This window comes from Eptesicus fuscus, chromosome 8 (assembly GCF_027574615.1).
Source record: "Eptesicus fuscus isolate TK198812 chromosome 8, DD_ASM_mEF_20220401, whole genome shotgun sequence".
NCBI lineage: Eukaryota > Metazoa > Chordata > Mammalia > Chiroptera > Vespertilionidae > Eptesicus > Eptesicus fuscus.
Genome location: NC_072480.1, coordinates 19140814 through 19158277, shown reverse-complemented (window position 1 = coordinate 19158277; position 17464 = coordinate 19140814).

Genomic DNA, 17464 nt, shown 5'->3' with positions numbered 1-17464 from the left:
GTGTTCAAGAGAACCTACTTTCAAGAGAAGCTAGAAATATGCATATTTCTTTGGGTTTGGGTTTGCATAATTTTTAATTGCTGTCAAATATCCTATCTAATAATAGAGTAATATGCAAATAACCATCACTCTGCTACACCCACGATTGGGCAGCAGGAGGCTGGGGGGGGCGGGACTCGGGGTGGCCTATCCAGCCATTGAGAGGCTCAGGGAAAGCGGTGGCAGCGGTGGTGGCGCCCCCAGACCCGCAAACGCTGAGGGGTCTCTCCGGCGGCGGTGGCAGCGGCGGCGGCACCTGGACCCGCCTCCATGCACCTGCACTCGGGGAGGGCCTGGTCAGCAGCCGCCGAGGCTGCTTCAAGGGCCAAAGAGGGAGGCAGGGCCAGACCCCAGCGGCTGCAGCTGCTGTGGGGCCCGGGGAGCCAGGCAGGGCTGGACAGGCAACCTCAGGGTGGGCCTGGGGGTGGGTCCAGTGGCACAGCTTGACAGCAGACAGCAGGGCCTGCTTGGCTGTAGCTGCCGGCGACCCACAACAGGCAAGTGGGCCTGCAGGCAGCACCCAGCAGGGCCTGCTTGCCCATCGCTATGGTGTGGAGCAGGCAAGCCCCGCAGAGAGCAGAGAACCACAGGGAGCGGGCCTAAGCCGTCAGCAGGACATGCCCTGAGGGCTCCCGGATTGGAGAGGGTACAGGTTGGGCTGAGGGACCCCCCTGTGCATGAATTTCATGCACCGGGCCTCTAGTATATATAGAAAAGGCTGTACTTCCAGCTAGGATTTACAAGGATATGAAAGCCCTCTGCTCCCCATGGTAACAAAAAGAAACACCAATACAAACTTCAAATCATACTTTTCTATGAGGCTAGCAAAGAGCAGAGGACACAAGGATGCCTTGATGAACAGAATTGGCTCTATAATTCTCCCTCCAAACCCAAAGAAGAGGGTGGTGAACAGAGAAGAAACGACATAAACCCTATATTCCTGTGGTAATAGGATTGCAGGGCCCTGGCTGAGTTGAATCTAAAGGTGAACCCAAAATACCTACAACTGCAGCCAAACTTTCTCTCACTTCAAATACCGACAAGATTAAAGAAAAGCTGTGGCAAGGAGGGCTGTGGTGTGCTCAACATCAATTCCTATCAGAGAAATGGTAGTGTATTTGTTCAGATTACTTAAAAATTAAAAAGAAAAAGCACCAGGAGACTTTGCACTTTAAATAACAGGGCATCTTGGGGTCAAGTGGTGGACTTTGCTTCCATTGGTTAACATCCAGGTAGGTAAATGGCATTTTTTCCTTTTTTACAACCATCTCTTTAATAAATGACAAATGTTTCCTTCTGGCCATTAACAGTGGGGGGTTAGTTTGTTTTTCATCTTGCATGGATCTGGGGTAAAAACAAATTGGAAGTCCTCCTCCAAGAAAACAAGTTTATCATATGTCAATCTTCTCAGCAAACCACTGAGATTTAAATTGCACCTTAATATTATTCTTCCATCTTCCAAACAGTGTGGCTGGAAAATTTTTGTGGGAATGAAAATCTGAAACCTGGGTGTAGAAGCTGAAGAGGGGAGTTCAATTTCACAGTGTTTAGCAGATAGGATTTGGCATGCTAAGCTGCATTTGCAGTGTTTCTTCCTATTCACTGAGGTCAAGCTAGAGAAAAGTATTATTTCTCTAAACATTTCTCCTGACCACTTTTATGTGCTTGTCATTTATTCATCTTGTGCTGAAAGTCTGAACCCAAATAATAGAATTCATTTCTGTGCTGTTGATTGAAAGAGGAAAAATGTGCCGAGTGTCACTGGTACTTTCTTCTAAGACTAATTTTATCCTTTTTTTTTCCTGCTAAAGAAATAAAAAAAAAAAATGAGAGAAATATGTGAAATGCATTTTTCTAAGCTGCTCTCATGAGCACACCCACAAATGTGCACTGAACTGAGGTTAGCATCCTCCAGATTATAACGAGCCTTCCCTATTTACTCCTGCAAGTGAGTACATAGGGGTGGATGCAGGGCAATGGCGGACAAATTGCCACATGTCCTTTTCTCTGATATTAGCCTGGCTGGTGTGCCGAGGCCCTGGGGAGGTGCTGTTACCTGTCAGGCTGATGGATGGAAATGCATCTCAAAAGTCCTTCAACCCTGCCTGTCAGAAGCTTGCCTTCAAGAAGAAGACAGGCCAGAGTGATTCAACTGAAAGCTGGGCATCCCCAGTGGGGAAGGCTGTGGGGGCAGTGAAGGAAAATGGAGAGGAAAGAAGTGCTGGTTTTACCTGTTTGACTTGTTAGGTCTGATTTTTGTGAACAGTCAAGGCAGTTATTCTTGGTGTCATCTTAATTACTTTCTGTGCAAAGAAAAAAAATAAGACAGAAAATGCCAATAATTTGTTTGCACTGTCAATAGATTCTTCTTCTTCTCCTTTCTAAGAATTCTTGACTCACAAAGCAAATTATATACCATCTGTTTTCCCCTGAACATGAGTTCTTGTTAGATTTACTCATTTTGCCTCCTCAGAAGATGTGCTAACATTGCCAGTATTGGGCATCTGTGCGTGTGCATGAGACTGGAGAGAGAAGGGCAGATATTTGGTGGTTTTCTTTTTTCACACAGGTAAGTATTGTGTCTCTTCTCTTAAGAGAATCACTGAAGTTTCTCTTGCTTTCTGGCCTCCAAATTCCAGTGGCCATTCTCACTTAGGACAAGATGCTATACAGAAATCAGAGCTAACACATGTCTTACTCGGGGGTTTAGATGGGAAAGAGAACCTTTTCAAGGTGATAATAAGGAATTCGTGCAACCCGAAACTTCCAAGGAGGAGATCTAGGCTATCTACTTATTTAGCACCATCCTTAGAAAGCACATCACTTATCCACTAAGTTTTGATTTTCTTTCTTAGGAAATGGAGATAGTAGTGCATCCTTCCTTTTTTTGAAAACAAACAAACAAACAAACAAACAAACAAAAAAACACAAACAACAAACATGGCAAGATCAAATGAACATAATAATTTTCTGCTTTTCTACTTCTCGATTTCTCCTTTTTGCTTATTTCTCACTCTATAATAAGTGGCCGGTATTCTCATCTCCTTCACCCATTCATCAATAGTGTTGCTAATGTCAGAGAGGTAACATGTCTGCGGAGGTGCAGTGGGGGCAGTGGGCATGCCCAGTGAAGACTTGGCTTACAGAAGTTTGGTCGAAGACTGTCTTTGGAGTAGGCTGTGTCTGAAGTTAAAGAGGAGGGCACTTGTTGGGAAGTGACATAATTAGTGGCTTATAGCTGACTTCTCTGGACCCAGAGGACACTGGGCCCCCTCATTTTCTACGCATGCGTGAACCAATGAACTTTCGGACCAGGTTGGACAGGAAAGGAGTGGGTGCTATCCATGCACATGGCGAGCCTTGGAGTGCTCTCCCAGCCCACAGCCCAGAGATCCCTGCCTCCACGCCCCTCCTGCAACTAAACCTAGCACGGTGTCCTGTGCAGAGTAAGGACTAAGTAGTAGTGTTTATTGAGGCAATGAAAAAATGGATGAAAAAGCGAATAAGCCTGTTTATGGTGCCTCTGTCTACTGCTTTCAGTCTGAGTGAAGATGAGCCAGAACATACTTTGAGGGTAGGTGAAACGAGCAGGCATTTTTTTTTAATGCCCTAAAGAACAAGCAAAAGCATCTGAAGCAAAGCCCTCCAAGGAAGCCCCAGAGCTTCCTGGGCCACTGATCATGATGAGGGTTAGAGGTAAGTCAGTGGAGCAGAAAGAACCCTGAGAAAAGAGGCTCCTGGGGATCCCGGGCTCTCCGCTTCACTAGCTCGGAAATCCTTAACAGCAACGTTAGTGGGGAAGTAGGCAGCGGTCAAAGGAGAAGAAATTCTCAGTTCCACTCAGGATTTGGTGATACAGCTTATGGAAGAGACTTCTTTAAATAGAAAATGATAAAGAAGGGCTGACACTGTGGTTTGGAGAACTCTGGGCTCACCGGAGAAGTGGATCTGTGCTCTGTCTGCAGAGTTAGCAATGCCGGGGCAGATGGAGGTTCCACTCCCAGGACAGGAATCTAAGCTTTGTAACAGCACACTGTGTTCCTCTGATGGCTAACCTTTGGAAGCTGTAGTGTGGGTCTTTTCTGACCTGCTATAGTCTCATTAAAAGTAGGGGCCTTCCGGAATCACCTCAGTAGCTGCTTTACTTACAAACTTCCATGGACACAAAGTTGTTTTTGTGGTTCCTGTAAGAAATAGATGAGCGATATGACCATTAGTGACTCATCATTCCTTAGCGGTTGGCAATGAGGACATATTATCCATTGTTTTTATCATTTGAATCAGAAGAGGCATCTGTAATACGCTTAACAAAATGTAACATAACAGAAGAGCAATTAGTCTTTCAAGAATATATTTTCTTATCGACTCTCTGGGGAGGCTGCGGGGAAAGTCTACCTGCTTTGGACTTTCATCAATTCCAAATTGCTTTACGTGCGCAGTAGCTCATCTCCTTGTGCTTATCTCATTCCGAGGTTCTCTTCTGCTCCCAGTGGGCCCTTTTCTCACTGAACCTGCCTCTTCATTTCTCCACATTTGTTTCCTCTAAATTTGAACATTTAAAATACGTTGTACGACTTCCAGCCTCCTTGAAGCCTTTTCATAAAACTCATCTCTAAACCTGAACTTCACTTTGGTTGGTTCAGCCCGAGCTCGTTTGAAGCCTTAATAAGCTATATGTGTGACCTCTGTGTCTTATTTGCACAGTGGTCTTGTCTTTCCAGTTGGGCTAGACTCTGTATCTGTCCCAGGTGGGCGAGGAAGGTCTTTGATTTGGCCATGATCCTGAGAAGCATCTTCTGCACACGGCAGATGACGTTAACAAAGTCTACCTGATCCCCGAGATGGGGTGTCAGATTTAACTTGGCAGATAGGAAATGAGACATGAAGGCCTCAGAGGTGGCTAAAAAACAAGGGCACGGAGTTACCCAAATGGACTATATGCCATTTAAATGTTCCTGTTCAAATGTAAGAGAACAGTGGTGACTCAATGCGCTAACATTGCCATCTGATAGATATTTGGCTATTTCCTGCTTTGGGCTTCCAGTCCAGCTCCTGGAAGACATATGCCCTGCAGACTCCACATTCCAACTAGAGTGAAATCACATTTTAAAAAAGTATCATTTCCAGAAATATAAAATAACTAAATAAGATCCAGTACTGAAAGCAGGAAGAGAGACCAGTCTCTCAACACTTAGTTGAAATAGCTCCTAACAGTACACGGACACGTTTTGTTTAGTTCCATCATTGAAGACAGATTGGAGAAATGAGAAGCAGTTGAGTTTTGGAAATTATTATGTCAAATGATGTAATAAATGCTTTACATGTAGGATTAGATCGACGTCCTCTGGGACTAGGAGCTGAGAGGCAGCATGGGATAAGATGAGGAAAACAAAAGCAAAATGTCCCCGAGTCAGTCATTTCATCAGGCCTCCGGCTGTAAGTGTTCGGGGTTAGAGAGTGACAGATGCACTCTGCATTCTCATGGACACCTGGGCATAATCGGACGCAGGTGCGGCCCAATCTGTGAAGAACAGGATTGAATTGTACTCGCCTGGAATTCTGCCCCTCATTCCAGTTGTGGGATTTAATTAATTCTTACTCAGAAGTCAGTCACTTCAAGGTAAATGTCATAGAAGGGCAAAGAATTATCTTAGTGTGGTTTAGAGTTAGATGCGGCTCATTTTCCTTTTACTGCTATTACCAATTGTTTAAAGGACTTTGCTGAATGATTTCATTGTATGTGTGCCTTCAGGCTCTCTAGAGCAATTTGGAAAATACAATATAGAATAAAGCCCAGAATTATTAAACTGACTTTAAACAGTGTGAGTCCAATTTCCAAAGGAGATGGTAATACCCATATTTATTCATATTTTATCACCTTACATAATTATTCACACTCCAAATTTGAGAATAAAATTGGTAAGACTGTGTCCCCACCTAATCATCTCACCGCCTCCTTATACTTTTTCTTCTGTTCTTTCTTTTCTATGGAGCAACTCTGGCTTCTAGCAGGAGCTCACAGGGGAATTTTAGAATTAGAGGCTGAGTGATCTGGATGAAAACACCAGAATCCCCCCTTCATGTGCTTTCCTTTCAATAGATATATTTTTCCCCATCAAGGAAAACCTTTTGAACAAAATAGAGTGGGTTTGTCCTCACCATGGGGGACAACAATTAAACTCCAGGTTTCTTCCTACTGCTTTTTTATTGCCTGATTCTTACCTGGTTCTGCCCCAGTGTTCCCTGAAGTGTTGGAGGTTGAGCTGGAACCTCTGCTAACTCCCACCAAGCAAGGTTGGGACAAAGTGAATAACAGCTCCCCTGTGGACATCTCTGCCTGTGGTTCTAACCCACCACAATACTGGGGTGGGGGTGTGTGAGGGGAGAGGAACAGATTCAAGGGGATTTGCCTGAAGAGGTTGCCTGGTAACCTATTTTGGACCAAACATATTGAAATAGTAAATATGAAACTTGAAGAAAAGGACATTTTAAATAAAGCCTACCTTTAATCACTTCATAAATATATTTTCTTCTCCCCCTTTTTAAATTCATCTTGCTTTTCTAATCTCTCTCCTTTATTAATTGTTATAGGTATATTTCAAATCAAGATCTCTATCATGATCAATTCCTTAAAATGTTGGCTACAGAAGGATGGGTTGTCATAAAAATGTAAAATAACTTGCCTGTGTATGTTGGTAGAATAGAAAGAGCGCTGGGTGTATAGTCAGACCTCCAGTGTTCCAGCTTTGCTGCCAGCTTGTGGAAATGACTTAACCACACTGTGCCTCAGTTTATTCAGTTACAAAACAGAATAGCATGATACTTAAAATGCTTTCTGTTTCATTAAGAACGCTGAAATGAAAGAAATATTGTGTAAAACTTAATATGGAAAATACATACTACGGAAATGCAAAGCATAGTGCGTGGTAAAGAGAAGTATCATAATTTGATCTTGTTCTGTTTGTTTCTTTCTTCCATTACCCAAGCAAAGAATAATAGACAATATTTATGTTTCAAGCACTGTGCTAACTAGTTTGAATGTATTATTTACTTACATAATTACTGAGTACTATCAGCATTCCATTTTACAGGTGAGGACATAAAAGCACAGAGATGTAAAGTAAGTTGCCTAGGGCCACACAACTGGCAATGGTGCTGAATTTTGTCCCCCCCCCCCCCAAAAAAAACACAAAACACCATATGTCGAGGTCCTAACTCTCGGTACTTGTATAAGTAACCTTATTTGGAAAAGGGCCTTTGCAGATGTAATTAAGTTGAGGATCCGAGATGAGGTAATCCTGGGTTGGAGTGGGCCCTAAGTATTTTTATGAGAGACAGAATGGACACACAGACAGACAGAAAGGAGACCACCATGTGAAGAGAAAGGTAGAGATTGGGGTGTTGCTGCCTCAAGCCTAGAAATGTCTGGGGCACCAGAGGATGAAAGTGACAAGAAAGGATTCTTCTCCAGAGCTTTCAGAGGGAGGATGGCCCACTGACACCTGGACTTGCAGTGTCAGGACTGTGAGAAAGCACATTTCTGTCACCTTAAGCCACCCATTCTATGTGAAGTGGTTGTGGCAGAGGCGGAAAGCTCTTACAGAGCCCCAGGACCCAAACTGAGGGAGTCTGACTCCAGAACATAAACACTTGATCATTTTGCTTAATTTTACTTTTTTAATTGAAATATAAGTGAATTCAGGAAAGAAGGAAATTGTCCAAGTGAGTGTGGTATAATTGTGTTGGTGCAGTGAAATGGTTAATTGGGAAAGTGTGTTCTTACACAAGGTCAGATGTTACAATTATTGTTTTGAGAGCAGGTGACTGTTGAAACTCTTAGTTTTTCAAAATGTCCAGTCTAGAAGAGGCTAGAATAAATTTGTTTAACTAAACAATTAAAAATCCTTTTCCGAAAGAGGAAATCGTTTGTGGATACTCAGCAAAAGTAAACAAAGTTAATAACAAGTAAACCCAATAATGCCAGAATACAGGAGCATTCTACGTGCTGAGCTGAGATTTGTGTCGTAACAATGACAATGTCAATTTTAGATCAGTATTGTCTTGTGTACTTAGAAAAAAGTGATTTGTTTCTTGGAGACAGTGGGTTTCTTTGGTTATGCTAAAACTTCTCTGAACAATCCAGCATTTCCTAGCCATGGCTAATGTATTTTGCTCGTGTATAAATGTGTGTTGTATAAAATATTCTTTCCATGTCCACTGATTTATAAATAACACTGTTAAAAGCTTTTTAAAGTGTGATTCTCCAGAGGTTAGAAAAGCTCTGGGTAATGGCTGCCTCTGTTCTTGCCTGGCCTCTTGGAAGTCAGCTTGGCACGAGGCAGCCCAGTTAGGCGGCTCAGGAGCCACCAAGTGCCTGCCCACCTTTCTCCAAGACCCACGGAGGAGCAGAGAGCCTCAGGGAATGCGGAAGTGAGTGCCACAGCCAGGATCCAAACCTGCCCACAGAAGCTTCATCTTTTATTTTTTTTTAATTTTTTAAAAACATATTTTTATTTATTTCAGAGAGGAAGTGAGAAGGAGAGAAAGACAGAAACATCAACAATGAGAGAGAATCATTGATCTTGTTCGACTGCCTCCCACATGCCCCACACTGGGGACTGAGCCTGCAACCCAGGCACGTGCCCTTGACCAGAATCGAACCCAGGACCCTCCAGTCCGCAGGCCGACACGCTCTCCACTAAGCCAAACTGGCTAGAGCCATCTTGTTATGTTCAGTAAAATTGAAGTCTGTTTGAGTTTATCCTCTAATGTCTCCTGAGCTCTGATGTCCCCTGAGCTCTGATCCCACATTTGTGACTGTTTGTTGCAACCCGCCCTTTGGTTTTCTGCCTAGTCCAAGGGATTCAAATGCTTTTAGGGTAACCCTTCATTGCCCTTCCCAACCGGATCCCAGCTGGGCCTTCACCTAATAACTCATGCTGTGGAGGGAGCAGCATTCTCCCAGGATTCAAGGCTCACAGCTTTGCCATCATCTTTGATTCTCACCCTTCATGATTTGTGCTTCCGATCAGTGACTGAGGGCTGCAAATTATACTCCATAATGTCTTTCCCATTGTCATTACCTGCTAAGGTCAAGTTATGACACTGCCTCCCGCCTAGACAACTGAAACAACCATTTACTGGCCCCGAATCTTAGACTCTTTCCTACTCAATACATTACACACCTGGAGATGATCTGCCCGTCTCCAGCTTTTAGCTCTCTGCGTGTCTACGTCACGCAGTTTGATGTCCTTAGCCGGTCACTGTTGTCACCTTACAGTTTGGTTTCAGAATACCTTTCAGACTTCGTCCCTGTCGCTGTCCTTCTTTCTTCCTTTATGCAGCCGGACTTCAGTTTTGCCTCTTTCTACCACAGCCATTCACTGCTTACTTTTCTGCCTTCTTTTATTCCATTTCCATAGCTTGCAGAACCAGTTCTCCTCTTTTCTGCATGTCTGAATTTTATCTCACACAAACATCTCTCAGATGCCACCTCTTCCGGGGTCCCAGCACTCCTACTTTAGTGTTAGATGCAGAAACACAGAGAAAAAGACCCCTTTATCCCAAGGTTCTTACAATAGTGAGGGGGCCAGTTAAGCAACAGGCAACCACTCTGGGGTGATATGGAATTAGATGCTTAGGCTGCGGCATAAAGAACATCTCATATCAAGTTGGTAGAGAGGAAACAAGTAGAATAAAAGCAGGGCCTGTGAGCAGGGCAGGCATTCATATGGTGCAGGTGTACCAACCTGTGAATTACTGCAATGATCTGTCCTGACTGGGCTCTGATGTCCCAGCTGCTGGGCCCATTCCTGGGGTCTCCCTGGACCTAGCCTGGCAGGAGCTCTCGAGCACCTGCTCCGACATCCTGGTCCACATCATTCTGATGGGTCAGACGTCACCATTTTATTTATTAAACTAAAGGCCCAGTGCATGAAACTTCATGCACTGGAGGGGGGGTCCCTCAGCCTGGCCTGCCCCCTCTCACAGTCCAGGAGCCCTCAGGGGCGGGAGGCGACCCGGCGATCAGGGGAAGGTGACACTCCATCACACCTCTGCTGCTGCCACTGCTGGCAGCGCAAGCCTCGGCCAGCTCTGGTTACCTGAGCCTTGGGCAGCCCTGGGCAGCCGCCATCCAAGGCTTGCCTGTACCTCAGGCCAGCCCTGGGCAGCTGGGGGAACTGAGGGTACTAGAGGACTCCAGAGGCAGGTGCATGGCAAGGCCTGGTGGGGCTGAGGGGACTGGGTGTCGCCATCTTGTGGCTGTGGGCACTGCCATCTTTGAGGGTGTGGCAGTCAATTAGCATATTCCCTCCTTATTAGCTGTGGGCACCGCCATCTTTGTGAGGGCAGTCAATTAGCATATTCCCTCCTTATTGGCTGTGGGCACTGCCATCTTTGAGGGTGGGGCAGTCAATTAGCATATTCCCTCCTTATTGGCTGTGGGTGTTGCCATCTTTGTGATGGCATGAGGGTCAATTAGCATATTCCCTCTTTATTAGGTAGGATATCTAAAATATCTCCCCTGCCTGTTTCTGTAACAACAGGTAAAAGCTTGGGATTGACAGAGATGGTGAGGAATAGAACCCTATTTGACCAGGGCTTTACTCAACTCTTCCCAACTTGGTTACTCCTTCAAGGTTGATGTTCTCCTCTCAAGTTTGTACTCTGTGATCTCAGAAAACCCATGTCGTGTCCGTTTCCCTTAAAGTGTTTCTCAGCCTCATAAGTTCCCATTATTCTGCTATTTTCAATGTTTTTGCATTTCTTGTTTCTTGTGCATTCAAGACCCTGCTCCAGGCTTCAAATTCTGGGATGTACAATCAACAAAGGTACAGTAGGGCCCCCACCCCGCTTTATCTGTGGTTTTGTTTTCCACAGAATCAGTTACTTGCAGTCAATCTCAGTCTGAAAGTATGAAGTAGAAGATTCCAGAAATAAACAATTGTATGCTGTTCTAAGTTGAGTGAAGAAATCTTGCCCCTTCTCACTGTTTCACCAGGGACCTGACTCATCCCTTTGTCCAGCTCATCCATGCGTACAAGGTCCCCAACAGTGAGTCACTTACTGGTAGCTGATGAGATCAGATGGACTGTCACAGTATCGCGGTGCTTGTGTTTAAGTAACCCTTATTTGACTTAATAATGGCCCCAAAGCCAATCACAAAACTTGTATTACAGTAGCTACACCAATAAAAGAGAAACATGCAAGTTGACTGTCCCTCCGCTACACCCACCAGCCAATCAGGAGTGAGTATGCAAATTAACCCAACAAAGATGGAAGTTGATTTGCATACGCAGGTGTGGGGTGAAGACTGAAGACAGTGTAGAAGGAAGCCAAGTGCTGCAGAAGGGAATGAAGAGGCAGAGAAGGGAAGGAGCAAGGCAGCGGAGACGGGAGGGAGCGAGGCGGCGGAGAAGGGCTTCGCTCCCTTCTCTGCTTCACTCTGGCCACAGGAAGCCCTATTCTTGCAGGAATAGGCACGAGGAAGCCCTATTCTTGCAGGAATCTTCCTGCAACCGGCCTCTAGTATTACTATAATTGTTCTATTGTAATATTAGTTTGTTAATCTCTTAGTATGCCTAATTTGGAAATTAAAATTTGTCATAAGTATGTATGCACAGGGATATGTACCCATAGTACATATTGGGTTTGGTAATTATCTGCAGTTTCAGGCATCCACTGGGGCCTTCAAATGCATCCCGCTCAGATGAGGGAGGACTACAGTAGGGATGAAATTGAGGCTTACAGATTTAATCCATGACTTTAACATGCATTTAGCAGGAAGGCCCTCACATATAGATACCCCTTCCTTCCAGAAGGGAGAAGTTCTTCTGATGACATGTCTTGTTCCCGTAGTTGCCATTCCTTCTCTGTCTTCTCTGCCAGGCCTAGACTCTTGGCACCCTAGTAAATCCAGAGGCCTGGCTGGATCATGAAAAGGCTGACTGTTTGACTTGACAGTCTCACTATTGTCTACTGAAATTTTACCAGTAAGTTCAAGTGACAGCTGGAGAACATAGCAGAGAAAAGGTTTCTACTATCAGCGGCCCCAGCGATCTGTGCTCATTATTAAGATTCAGAGGGGCTGGAAACTCAAATAGGCTGAGCCTTGGTGAAGTCAAACATCAACTGATTCTCAGCACATTGTCAATACCATGGGCTTCCCAAGTTTCTTGGACAAAATGCTGCTGTTTGTCTCTGAAGCAGTTTATGTGCTCAGCAGAGAAACCAGAACAAAACAAGTACAGATTGGAGCACAAAAGCTTCAAAAATAAGATGAACACAGGATAGGAGTTCAATTTGCAACATCCTTGAGACCTAGGGATTGACTGCACACATACATTATTTTATCCTGTGCTTCCTTGAGTTTGGTGTTGCAATTGTTTCTTTTTGTTGTTGTGTTTGTTTTTGCCCAGCAGAAAATACAGCTAAAGCCAAGGAATGCTCACTCGCAGTTTGTTTTTGTGCCTTAGAGACAGGGGCTTGACTTATGCAATCCCCAGAAGCCTGCACTGGTTGGGCATAATATTTTACTGGTTAAAGCTCTAGGTGTCTTGCAGGTTGGACCAGTTCCCACAGCCCCTCAGGGGACTCTTGGACTCTAGTAATGAGCTGTGCTGCTCGTTATTTCCCCCCGGCTTGCCCCCTGCCCCTGCCCCTGCCCCTTTCTGGAGCAAGAACGCAGGGCTGTCCTCTGGCCTGTTGGCATGCTAAGAGTTCTCAGAGTATCTTCTGCTAGGCAAAAACAAGCACAACAAAACAAAACAATTGCAACACCAAAACTCAAGGAAGCACAGGATAAAATAGTGTATGTGTGTAATCAGTCCCTAGGTCTCAAGGATGTTGCAAATTGATCCCCTATCCTATTTTCATCTTACTTTTGAAGCTTTTGTATTCCAATCTGTGTTGTTATCGTTCTGCTCCCTCCTTGAGGTTGGAGCTTAAGCTCTCAGTTCTGATTGGTAGCTGTTCTGGAGATGTTTTTTCCTGCATAACCTACTTACGTATCTATTTTTAGCCTCTGTTTGACTTCAGAATTGTCTCATAGTTCTCTTCATCAGCACTGTGACTTACTCTATGTTGTACCTGGTATTTACTACATATAAATAACTTTATAACCAATCATTTTTATGATAGTAGGATCACCTGTTCCCCTTTATTTGCAATTGTAGCTAAAATTAGCATCTAATATATTAAATATTTCTAGCAGAATAGCTTGCTTTTATATAATTTTTCCAAAAGTGCTCTTCTTGATTGAGGTAATCAAGGTAGGATTTTGTAGGCCATTTATTTGTTGTTGATGTTTTTTTGAAGCACCCTTTATCCTGGTGCTTAGATGTTAAAACACTTTATTTAATAATTTGAACTATTCTAAAATATTTAAAACACCCTTTTGTTCAGGAATTTTTTCTTTAATTAATTTTTATTAAGGTGTAATTGACATATAACTTACTATTAGTTTTAGCTGTACAACATAGATTTTATATTTGTATACATTGCAACATGATCACCACACAAGTCTAGTTAACATCCATCACCTTATGTAGTTACTATTTTTTTTCTTATGATGGGAACTTTTATGATCTCCTCTCTTAGAACTTTCATATACACAATACAGTTTTATCAACTATAGTCACCATGTTGTACACTATGTCCTGAGGCCTTATTTATTTTATAACTGAAAGTTTGCACCTATAATCTATAGTTTTTAAATTCCAAACAGACTGCTCCATCCCTGCCCAGGTGTCTCTCTGGCTGACACTTCATCCTGTATTTTCCATCTTGGCTAATAATGTTTCCCTCTGGTCTGCAGCCAAACTAGAATTGTCAGCATTTTTCTCAACTCTTACCTTTTTAAAACTTTATTTTAAATACCACGTTCCATCTGTGGCCAGTCCCGCAGAATCTGCTTTTTAAAGTGCCTCCATGCATGTTCCTCTTTTCCTGGTCCACTGATCCTGCCTGGGCCCGGACCCTCATCACCTTTCACCTGGGCAGGTGGAGCACCTCCCGATGGCATCATTCCCCCAGGTCTGACCACCCCACTGCTCCCCTCTCTCTTCCCTACCTTGGTTGTGTTTATTTTGTGCCTTACTCCCCGCTGTTTTCTCTGCCCGCAAACCACTTCTCAGCTGGGAACGTCCCAACTCAAAATTGCTTCAAATCCTTTTTGGAACATGTTAAAATAGGAAAACAAAATAAAACCAAGAACAAAAGTCTACTCGGTTTTCAGACTCAGGCTCCAGGCTGCCTTCCCAGAGTCCTTCCTGATCCTGGAGACAGGGCCCACAGGACTGCCATCAGGCACTCACTCTTCTCTCACAGGGCCAGAAGTCTGTGGCCTTGGGGAGGACAGGGACCAGGTCTCACCCATCCTCCTGTCCTTCTTTCCCAGTTATTGTCTAACAAGCCCGGGTCAGGGAGGTCCTGCTGGGTCCAGAGTGGTTTCCATTTCCCTGGCCTCTGCTCTGCCCCACAGAGGCTCAGCCTGAGTCCCAGTGCCTGGAAGAGAGAGGCATGCTCCCAGGTGAGCCACAGGTTCTGCATGGGCTTCAAGATGTGCACTCTTGTTGCCATCTTCTTTCTTCTTGGAAATTACCAAAAGTCCTGACTATAATGCCTTCATTTTCTCAGAATCTGGCTCTGTCTGATATGAGCATAGATGATGTGATCTGCAAATTTTCTGGGTGACCTTGTCAAAAATAGAGCTTTCTATGGCTTGCCCCCAGATATTGTGATTAATACCCCAGCACACTGATATTAATTAACTGATATTAACTAAAATTAATTGATATCTCTACCTCATTCACATCCGGGGTAGAGGAAGGGCATCCTTCACTTCACCAGCGATCCCACATCATTAGCTTTGCTCTGATTGGCACTGTTCACCCAAACTAATCCTGATGGCCAAAGTGTGGGATGCAGCCATCCAAGCTGTTGATTTGTCTGCATGACACAAAACAAAGGCTTAAAGTCTTTACCCAAATTGATAGAATTTAATCTGGCTTTGTGTAAGCATGGTAATGAAGTGATAACTTTGGGCCCCTAAAGATTGAAGGAGAGAGAAATACAATCAGGAATAATCGTGGCTCAAGAAGAGTTACAATACTTTTCCCTGGTAGCTGCAAACACAGCCAGAATCAGCCTGTCAGGCCGCATTAGAGGCCTCATGACATTATATCTTACATGTGGGAGCTACTCCATAATCTACAGCAGCATTTGTCAAAGTGATCAAAGGGTATCCAGAAATGCTTGCAAAAAGTACAGGTTCCTGCCCTAACCAGTTTGGCTCAGTGGATAGAGCATTGGACTGTGGACTGAAGGGTCCCGAGTTTGATTCCAGTCAAGGGCATGTACCTTGGTTGTGGGCACCCCCCCTGTAGGGGGTGTGCAGGAGGCAGCTGATCGATCTCATCGATGTTTCTAACTCTCTATCCTTCTCCCTTCCTCTCTGTAAAAAATCAATAAAATATATTTTTTTAAAAAGTACTGGTTCCTGGACCCTCCTCCCTTAGTAATTCTAATTCAGTAGGTCTCATGGGACTGTATATTTTCCTATCTAATAAAGAGGGAATATGCTAATTGACCATCACACCCTCACAAAGATGGCAGTGCTCACAGCCAATAAGGAGGGAATATGCTAATTGACTGCCATGCCCTCAAAGATGGCAGCGCCCACAGCCACAAGATGGTGGCGCCCAGTCCCCTCAGCCTTGCCAGGGCGGCAGGCGTGGGTCTGGCCACTCTGCACACCTGCCTCCAGAGTCCTCCAGTCCCCTCAGCCCCCTAGCTGCCCAGGGCCAGCCCAAGGCACAGGCAAGCCTTGGATGGCAGCTGCCCAGCCGCCCAGGGCCACCCAAGGCTCAGGTAACCAGTGCCTGCTGAGGCTTGCGCTGCCAGCAGTGGCAGCAGCAGAGGTGTGATGGGGGCGTCGCCTTCCCCTGATTGCCAGGTCGCTTCCCGATCCTGAGGTGTGTGAGAAAGGCAGGCCGGGCTGAGGGACCCCCCTCCAGTGCATGAATTTTCATGCACCAGGCCTCTAGTAAAATATAAAAATCTGTGTTTATAATAAATTCTCTAGGTGCTTTTAAAAAAATAAATAAATAAATAAGCAAGCTAGGGGAACAGTGTTTCAAAGGAAGAAACCAAATCACTGTGTGGTAGGAAGACCCAGGTAGGAATTTAGGACAGGTACGATTGATGGGTTCCACTGGGTGTGGCTCCTCCACTCACACATCAATTTTAGTTCAGTTTGGTCCCACAATTTTAACAGTCTCCTTAGGTTTAAATCAATGCTTTGGGATAGTTACTCAGGTTCTCAAATTCTTCCCTTTTTTCTTGGCACTCACTCAAAGGTGGTGTTTGGGTAATGGGGGGGGAGGGGCTCACATAACCTCAGGGTGTAAGAAGGGGACCCCTGGCCTGGTGCTGCACCTTGAGTGGGCCCTGGCTGTCACCTGCTGAAGGGAGTTGGACTGGTTTCATTGTTGATATCTGTGGCTGCTGCTGCTGACATTGTGATTTTTCTTTCTTGACTTGTTCTGGCACAGGGCCTCTCCCTGCTAACCTTACTGCTCTTGGTTTTCTCTGAGTCTCCCACATCTGCCAGGGTCCCTGCCCAGACTGTATACCCTTATGGCTTTTACAGGATGATCTGTCTTGCCCCCTACCCCTGCCCCATTATGTCAGGCTCCAAAGTTCTCAACCTACTGCCAATGCTACGCAGGAGCTGGGCGAGGTTTAGGAACAGCATCAAACCCTTTCTCTGCTGAACAGTCCTGCCGGTGCCCCTGGCAGCCTAGTCTGGCCTGAAGAGGAGAGAAGGTCATATAGTCAGAAAAACATAGCAACAGTTTAAAATATTATCTGATTATCCTGATATTATAAAAAAGAGAGGATTTTCTTTTCAGTTTGCCAGCTCAAATAGACAACTTTTAGTTTCTACAATCTTCCTTTGATACAAGTTTCTGAAACACTTTGATAATCATTTGTGTGTGTGTCTTTTTTTGTAAATTCCTTTTCCAGCCCCAACAAAAATGCTTCAAATGTGAGATTACAATAAAGTTTATCTAAGTTTTCTTCAACAGGGGTGGAGTAGTGAAAGAACATTAAATTTGGAGTCAGTTAACTTTGATCCTTATCCATATCCTTCACTTCTGGACCTTGGTTATGTCATGTCTAATATGGGATAATAATGAAACTTATTGGGCAGTTGTGAGGATTAATTAAAATGTTAGTGTGGAGTCCTGCAGGTGTGGTTCAGTTGGTTGAGCATCATCACATGCACCAGGAAGTTGCCAGTTTAATTCCTGCTCAGAGCATATGCCCTGGTTGTGGGCTCAATCCCCAATAGGGGGCATGTAGGAGGTAGCCAATTGATGTCTTACTTTCACATCGATGTTTCTCCCCCTCTCTCCTTCTC